The following is an 8,407-nucleotide window of genomic DNA, read 5'->3' on the forward strand; positions in this document are numbered from 1 at the left end:
ATTTGGGGGCCTTTACCGCTTCTATGTAGAGAAGGCAGAAACTCAAATGAAGTTGCCTAGTCCAAGCTTAGAGAGTAGAGGTGTTTCCCTGAAGAAAAATCTTAGGTCATTCCAACTCTGATCGATACCCAGAAGTGGAAAAGTAATCATCTCGCTCCACTCTACGCTGATTAAAAACTACACCTGGGATATTACATTCATATTTTACACTGCAGTAGAATACATTTAAATGGTTGGAAAAAATAAGACTTTCCTGATACATGAAATAAAAAATTTCAGTGTCAATAAAGTTTTATTGGAACACAGCCATATTCACTTAAGTATTCTCTTTGGCTGCTTTCCTGCTACAACCGTAAAGTTGTGAAACACAGAGACCGCAGAGCCTAAAATACTGACCCTTTGAACAAGCTAGCCAACTAAGCCCCTACACAGTGGTCTACTGGCTGAGCCGAACACCCGGCAAAACAATAAAAGGAGCAACGCTCACTGGATGTGTGGGAGGGGCGTGAAAGCGTCAGGAAGTAAGCGTCAGTCAGGGAGAGCTCCGAAGCATGAAAGTAAAGGGAAATGGAGGCACAAGGCCAGGAGTCCCGGTGAAGAAGGGCCGAACCCTGGTTCTGAGGAAGCAGGCGGTCGATGCGGAGAACGCTGCGCGAGCAATGGTGCCCTCTGCCGGCCACGCCGCGCCTATACGCCGCCGTCCTAAATCCGTGGACACACCCCGCAGGCGGGAATGTGGATTGAGACGTTTACCTAAGCGGGTCCAGGAGGAGGTCTTCCCCTCCTGCAGTCGCCAGTGTTCGTGTACTCTGTTTTCCAGTCTTGTTTAAGGGAACGTGGCTTCAAGCTAGCGCTTTGTTCCTAACCACCGTGTGACTCGGGCATCCCCTTCCTCTTACTTCGCTCGATCACTCAAACAAGACCGCAGGGAGGGTAGCTTCTCGGAAAGGAGTCTTCTTTGAACTCCGTACTCCTCGTCAGCGTCCAACTTCCTCCCGCCTCAAGGGGCTGCAAGTCCACCCTTGTGGCGAGGTGAGTCCCCCTCGCCCGCCCCGGGGACGGCCCGCCCTCTGGAGTGGGAGGTGATAGCCAAAGGACCAAGCTCCCCTCCTGCGGACCTAAAACTCGTTCAAAAAGGGCCTTCGGTGCAAGAGCTGCACCTGCCTGAGCTAAGATTCGGAGCCAAGAGCACAGACAGCTCCACAGCCCACAGGAGGCCCAGGTATTAGCGCCTCGCTTGAAAGGGACTCTGGTGCATTGGGCGGGGCCGGACACGCCAGCGTGCCTGGGTAATGTGGCCCGCAGCCTCCGCGGCGCATGCGCAACTCCCCGTCATAGTGGCTCTGCTCCTGCGTATCTGAGCGCACCTGAGCGCCCTCCCCTGGAGAGGAAGAGGGGCGGCGGCGGGAGCGGAGGTCCGGAGCTGAGTGTTGGGAAGGTGTCCGCAAGCCGCTGTAGGTGCACACCAGGCCTCCTCCAAGTGAGCTGCTTTAGGAAACTCAGCTTTCAGGGACAGAGGGACTTGTTGACGCGGCTTCTTCAGGTATCTGCGTTGGCTGCCATTATAGCAGCTACCATCATATCCCTCCAAGAAAGCCGCTGCTGTCTCGTTGGTCTCCACGTGTACCCTCGTACCTGTCCACCAGCTTCCACGGTCATCCTCTTTTCGGACCTGTAGCCCATCACACTTCCGCCACCGACACACACCGCCCCGTTACGTGGAAGTACATCTCAGCGTCATATTATCTACGAACACTTCGGTGTGCGTTTCTACAGATGACTCTTTTTAAACACAGTGACACATCTTTATTGCCTTAAAAAAGTAAGTCCAGGGGCGCCTGGCTGGCTCAGTGGTAGAGAATAACGACTCTTGATCTCCTGGCCCTGAGTCCAAGCCCCATCTTGGTCCTAGAGCCTATTATAAATAAATAAATAAGCCCTAATATTATCAAAAATCAAGTGAATTGTTGAGATTTTTCCTGCCTGGTGTAAATTTCTTTGCACTTTTCCGTTTGAGTCAGGATCCAAATAAGTTTTACACTTTGAAGTTAATTGATATGTCACTTAAGTCTCTCTTTCAAAATCTCGAAATCCCCCTGACATTTCTCTTTTATTTCTTTCAATATATTTCTTGGAGAAACTGGGTCTTTTGTCCTGTAAAGTTTCCTACAATCCCGATTTTGCTCAGTAACTGGGGAGATATTTTAATGTTTGTCTGCTTTCATGTGTTTCCTATTAAATGATAACACAAGAGCCTTGATCCTATTCAAGTTCAATTTTGGGGCAAAAATTCTTCATAGGGGGTTTGTGTTCTTCTATCAGAAGGCACATAATATCTGGATTTTTCTTTTATGATGTAAGCACCTACTGATCATCCTTACCTAGATCTATTAATACATTAGGAGTTGCAAAATAGTAATATTCTATAATCTGCATTTCTTTCATTTACAAATTGGATTATTCCTATAAAAAGAAACTTCCCATCAACTCTTGGGCTACCCTACCTAGGATACTCCAAAGGTGACCAATGAGGTTTTTGTTCATTTGCTAAGTGTCATTGAGTTCATGCATTTAAACTGTTTAGTGTGTTTCAAATTTATTACAGTGAGTATGGTTATTGATGTTCAAATTGTCCCACCTTTGACCTTCATAGGTTTTTCCTATAAAGTCTTTACAGGTTGGTTCCTGAGCCCTTTAACGTAACTATCTCTGATACTTCTTTGTATTCCGAAGTGGTAAGACGTACCAGGTTCATCTTGCCCACTTCCCGCCCCAGACCTGGATTTAACCATTTCTTCAAGGACCCCTGGTTCCTTTCAGTGGGAGCTGGTATTTAGAGACCACAGTCTGGGTACTAGGGAGTGTCAACTCCTCCCAAAAGGCTAACCATTTAAAAAGTTTTTTATTTACTCTTCCATTTTTTTAATATAAGGAAATGTGTGCTCATATTCCCCCACCCTCTTTCCAACAAGCTGTAGCATTCTATATATACACGTCTCACCACTCTTCCATATAAAAATATATCCTGGGGCACCTGGGTGCCTTATTTGGTTAAGTGTCCAACGGAGATGATAGATAGATGATAGATAGGTAGATAATCTCCTGGAGATCACAGAGATGGTTCCCTTCTTTCTACAGTTGCATATACTCCATTGTTGGGAGGTACTTTAATGCATTCAACTAGTCCTTTAATGGTAGACATTTGGTTTGTTTCTAAAAGGGGGCAAGAAAGGAGAGAAAAAGAAATTCGGTGAGACAAGTAGAAAACAAATAGCAAGAAGGTAGATTTAAACCCACACACATCTATAAATACATCAATATATAAATGGAATAAATACTTCAAGTGAAAGCAAAAGATTATCGGGCTGGAATTTTTAAAAATTATTCTGTATTCAAGAGACACACTTTAAAATAAGGACACGGGGGTGCCTGGCTGGCTCAGTGGGTAGAGCATGCAACTCTTGATCCCGGGGGTCTTGAGTTCAAGCCCCAGGCTGGGGGTAGAGCTTACTTCATAAAAAAATAAATTAAATAAAATAAAAAATACGGACACAAAAAAGTAGAAAATAAAAGCGTAGAAAGAGATGTACCATGCAAACACTAATCAAAAGAAAGCTGGGGTCACTGTATTAATATCAGATGAAAGAGATTTTAAGGCAGGAAGTATTACTAGAAATGAAGAGCGGGGGGCGCCTGGGTGGCACAACGGTTGGACGTCTGCCTTCGGCTCAGGGCGTGATCCCGGCGTTACAGGATCGAGCCCCACATCAGGCTCCTCCGCTGGGAGCCTGCTTCTTCCTCTCCCACTCCCCCTGCTTGTGTTCCCTCTCTCGCTGGCTGTCTCTATCTCTGTTAAATAAATAAATAAAATCTTTAAAAAAATAATAAATTGAGTAAACTGTTTAAAAAAAAAAAAGAAAGAGCGGTATTTCATAATGATATAAGGGTTAATTTACCAGAAAGATATAAAAACTGAATTTGAAATGAGGTTAACATAACCTCCAGATATATTAGGCAAAAACTCAAAACTGAAAAGAGAAACAAATTCTCAATCACAATGTGTCATAACATATGCCTCTAAGGAGCTAGTAAAATAAGCAGATAAAATAATCACTAATAATATAAACAATTTGAAGAATATTATACTACTGCTACAATTGCATAATTTGCAATGTCATTTAGACCCTTGTAAGCTGTTGGAATTTTTACTTCCAGAGAAATGTATTTCTTTTATAAAAACAAAAGCTTTGAACAAACACATATAAATTACCCTATCAAATGTACAAAATCATTAACTTTTAATGCTCCTTTCAGTGAAATAAGGAATTCAGTATTTCCCCCCGACACCTCACAACTTCTCACTCCTGTTCAGTTCCCCCAGCCTTCACTGTTCTGAGAGAAAAAAACCTACCCTTTTCTTCCCCCAACATTAAAAAAAAAAAAAAATCTTTAATCTCTACACCCAATGTGGGGCTTGAACTCATGACCCTTAGAGTCACATGGTCTAGCAACTGAGCCTGCCAAATGCCTCATCCCCCAACATTTTTTTTTAAGATTTTATTTATTTATTTGAGAGAGTGCGCGTGCGTGTGAGCAGGGGGAGGAGCAGAGGGGAAGGACAGAGGGGTGGGAAGAGGGAAAGAATCTCAAGCGGACTCTGCCCACTGAGTGCAGAGCCCCACGCTGGGCTCAGTCTCAGGACCCTGAGATCATGACCTCAGCCAAAACCAAGGGTCGGACCCATAACCAACTAATCCACCCAGCTGCTCCTCCCCCAACGTTTTTAAAAATTACGTTCTCTCTTGGATTTTTTAAGAGTTCAGAGCCCTGTGTGGGGCTCCATCTCACGACCCTGAAATCATGACCTGAGCCCAAACCAAGAGTCCAGTGCTCAACCTACTGAGCCGCCCAAGTGCCCCCGGTGGAAACGTGTTTAACCAATCATTCCTAAGAGAAAAGCGTAGCTTTAAGTCTGCAAAAAAAATTTTTCATCAAGTATAGGACATTCTGGGAAAACACCTCTGATAACTTTAAAAAGTCAGAGCAAATGAGAATCAGCAGCGTTCAGGAGTGGCTGCGTTCAGGTCTGTGACGTGGAGCGGGTGAAAAGTGCTGCTGCCAGGCTGTGAAAGAGAACCGGGAATACAGCTAATCGGACTGTTGATCTGGAACCTGAATTCAGCCTCACTTCCAAGGTTTGCGAACACCACTTGCACTGCAACAGTCCGGCCCCAGAATGGAGCTCATTCCCACTTCTTAGGGCGGCCATTCCTCTTCTACCCTTGCTGACCTGGCGGCGGGTGTGTCCACAGTGGCCTGGTGTCAGCCGGAATGTCATTGCGCTGATTGGCCCCTTGGCCAGAGGCAACAGTACAAAGTTACCCCTAAGGAGGGGGGGCGTTGGTTGCCAGAAGAACCAATCATGTGATTAGAGGGTTGGAATCTTCAGCTTCCCCCCCAGACCTCTGGGGAGGAGAGAGGCACTGGAAGTTGACTTTATCACCAGTGGCCGATGATTTAATCAATTCCGTGAGGGCTCCATAAAAACCTTGAACAACAGGGGTTCAGAGAGCCCCAACCCTGAGGTGCTGGGAGGGTAGCATGCCCGGAGAGGGCATGGAAGCTCTGTGCCCCATCTCCATACCTGGCCCCACGCATCTGTCTCTTCCATTTGGTTGTTCCTGGGTTGTATTCTTCATAACAAACCAGTGAACATGAGAAAATGTTTCCCTGTGTTTCTGTGAGCCGTTCTAGCAAATTATCAAATCCTGTGATTGTAATGAATGTGGAGAATACTTGTATTCGTATTTTATTCAACATTAGAAAACCTACTCTGCAGAAAAATCTTTTCAGCGCAAAATATGCAGAAATCTTTCAAGCAAAATACACACCTTATTCTGCGTCACAGGACTCGAACAAGCAAGGATCCTTTTGAATAAAAGGAATGAGGGAATGCTTTCAGCCCAAGCTCAGCTCTCCGGCACTATCAGAGAAATCATGCTGGGACGTACGATCCTAAAACAAGTGTAAGAGTTGTGGGAATGGGGGCGCCTGGGTGGCTCAATCAGTTGGGTGTCTGACTTCATTTCCGCTCACGTCGTGATCTCAGGGTCAGGCTCTGTGCTCAGCGGGGAGTCTGCTTGACATTCTCTCTCTCTCCTTCTCCCTCTCCCCTCCCCTTGCTCTCTCTCAAATAAATAAATAAAATCTTAAAAAAAAAAAAAAGAATTGAGGGAATGCCTCAGGCCTAGATCATCCTTACACTGACAGAGAATTTAGTACACAGGTAGCCTTTGTACTAAATACGGGGGGTGGTCTAAAAGGTCATCTCTTACTTTCCATCAGAGAATGCAAACTAGGGGAAAACTCTGAATACCATGAATGTAGGATGTCTCTCCATGTTTACAAAATCCTATTTGACCATTAGGAAACGTATAAGGGGGGAAACCGTATGAACGCATCACATGTGAGCCAACCTTCACTTCGAGCATTGAATTCATTCTATGTTTGAGCGCTCACGCCAGAGAGAGACCTTATAAACGTAGTAACTGTGAAAAGCCTTAATTGTAGCTCCTCCCTCAGTGCCATCAGAGGAGTCCTAATACGGGAGGACAACCCTGTGGATGTCCTGAATGTGGGACAGTCGTCAGAATAGACATCTTATTAAAGACCGGAGCAGAGAGGGTGCAGCCATTGTAGAAACAGTACGGAGGTTCCTCAAAAAATTAAAAATGGAACTACCATATGACCCAGCAATTGCACTACTGGGGATTTACTGCAAGAAAATGAAAACACAGGGCGCCTGGGTGGCTCAGTTTTAAGCGTCTGCCTTCGGCTCAGGGCGTGATCCCGGCGTTCTGGGATCGAGCCCCACATCAGGCTCTTCCACTATGAGCCTGCTTCTTCCTCTCCCACTCCCCCTGCTTGTGTTCCCTCTCTCGCTGGCTGTCTCTATCTCTGTCAAATAAATAAATAAAATCTTTAAAAACAAAAGAAAGAAAAAAAAAAGAAAATGAAAACACTAATCTAAAACGATATACACACCCCAGTGTTCACTGCAGCATTATTTACAATAGCCAAGATACGGAAGCAACCTAAGTGTCCATCCATAGAGGAATGGGTAGAGGCACCTGGGTGGCTCAGGTGGTTAAGCATCTGATTCTTTTGATTTCAGCTCAGGTCATGATCTCAGGGATCGAACCCTGAATTGGGCTCCACGCTCAGCAGGGAGTCTGCTTGAGATTCTCTCTCTCCCTCTGCCCCTCACTGCCCACTCGCACACTCACTCTCTCTCTCTCAAATAAAAGATAAAATCTTTTTTAAAAGTACAGGAATGGGGGCGCCTGAGTGGCTCAGTCAGTTAAGCATCTGCCTTCATCTCAGGTCATGATCCCGGGTCCTGGGATCGAGCCCCACGTGGGGCTCCCTGCTCAGCTGGGAGCCTGCTTCTCCCTCTCTCTCTCTGCCTCTGCCCTTGTGCTCGCTCACGCTCCCTGTTAAATAAATGAATAAAATCTTAAAAAAAAAAAAAGTAGAGGAACGTATGAAGATGTGATATGTGTGTGCACGTGCATGCAGGGTCGCATAATGGAATATTACTCAACCACGAAAAAGATGGAAACCTTGCCATTTGCAACAACTTAGATGGACCCAGAAGTTATGCTAAATAAGTCTGACAGAGAAAGACGAATACCATGTGATTTCACTTATATGTGGAATCAACAAACGAACAAACAAACAAGAAAAGCAGAAACAGATCCATAAATTCAGAGAACAAACTGGTGGTTGCCGGGGGTGGGGGGGGTGCAAATTGGTGAAAGGATGTGGGAGGTCCAGGCTTCCAGTTAAGGACTAAGTCATGGGGATGAAAGGCGCAGCATAGGGAATGTCGTCAATGGCATTGCAATGGCACCGTGCGGTGACGGCATAGGGCGGAGTTGTCCAATCACTATGTCGTACACCTGAGCCTAATGCAACATTCCGTCCAAGAATCACACTAGAAAAAGATCTCACCAACGTCAAAACTGTGAGGAAATCTTTCGACCAAAGTACACACCTTCCTAAAGGATCGGAAATTCATAGTAAAGAAAAATCGTACGTTTTTTTTTTCCTCCCTCTCACTCCCAGCCGCCGCCTTGTGCAACGCCTCCAGCAAAACGACGGCGAAACCCACAACTAGGACCGCACACCAGCCGTGAGGTTCACCCACACACTCCACTCTCTGTTTATAGCTGCTTCCCTCTTCCTTCTCCGCTGCCCGACTCTTATCATAGATTTTTGTCTCCAGAAATAATATTTGGAGAGCAGCGCCAAAAGGATATGCATTCCATCTACTTCTCCGATGCTTGCTAATATCTGACGGTCTACCAGACACTTACATGCTTTGACCAAATTGCTTTGAGCCCTT

Source organism: Ursus maritimus, unplaced genomic scaffold (genome assembly GCF_017311325.1).
Source record: "Ursus maritimus isolate PB19 unplaced genomic scaffold, ASM1731132v1 scaffold_14, whole genome shotgun sequence".
Classification (NCBI taxonomy): domain Eukaryota; kingdom Metazoa; phylum Chordata; class Mammalia; order Carnivora; family Ursidae; genus Ursus; species Ursus maritimus.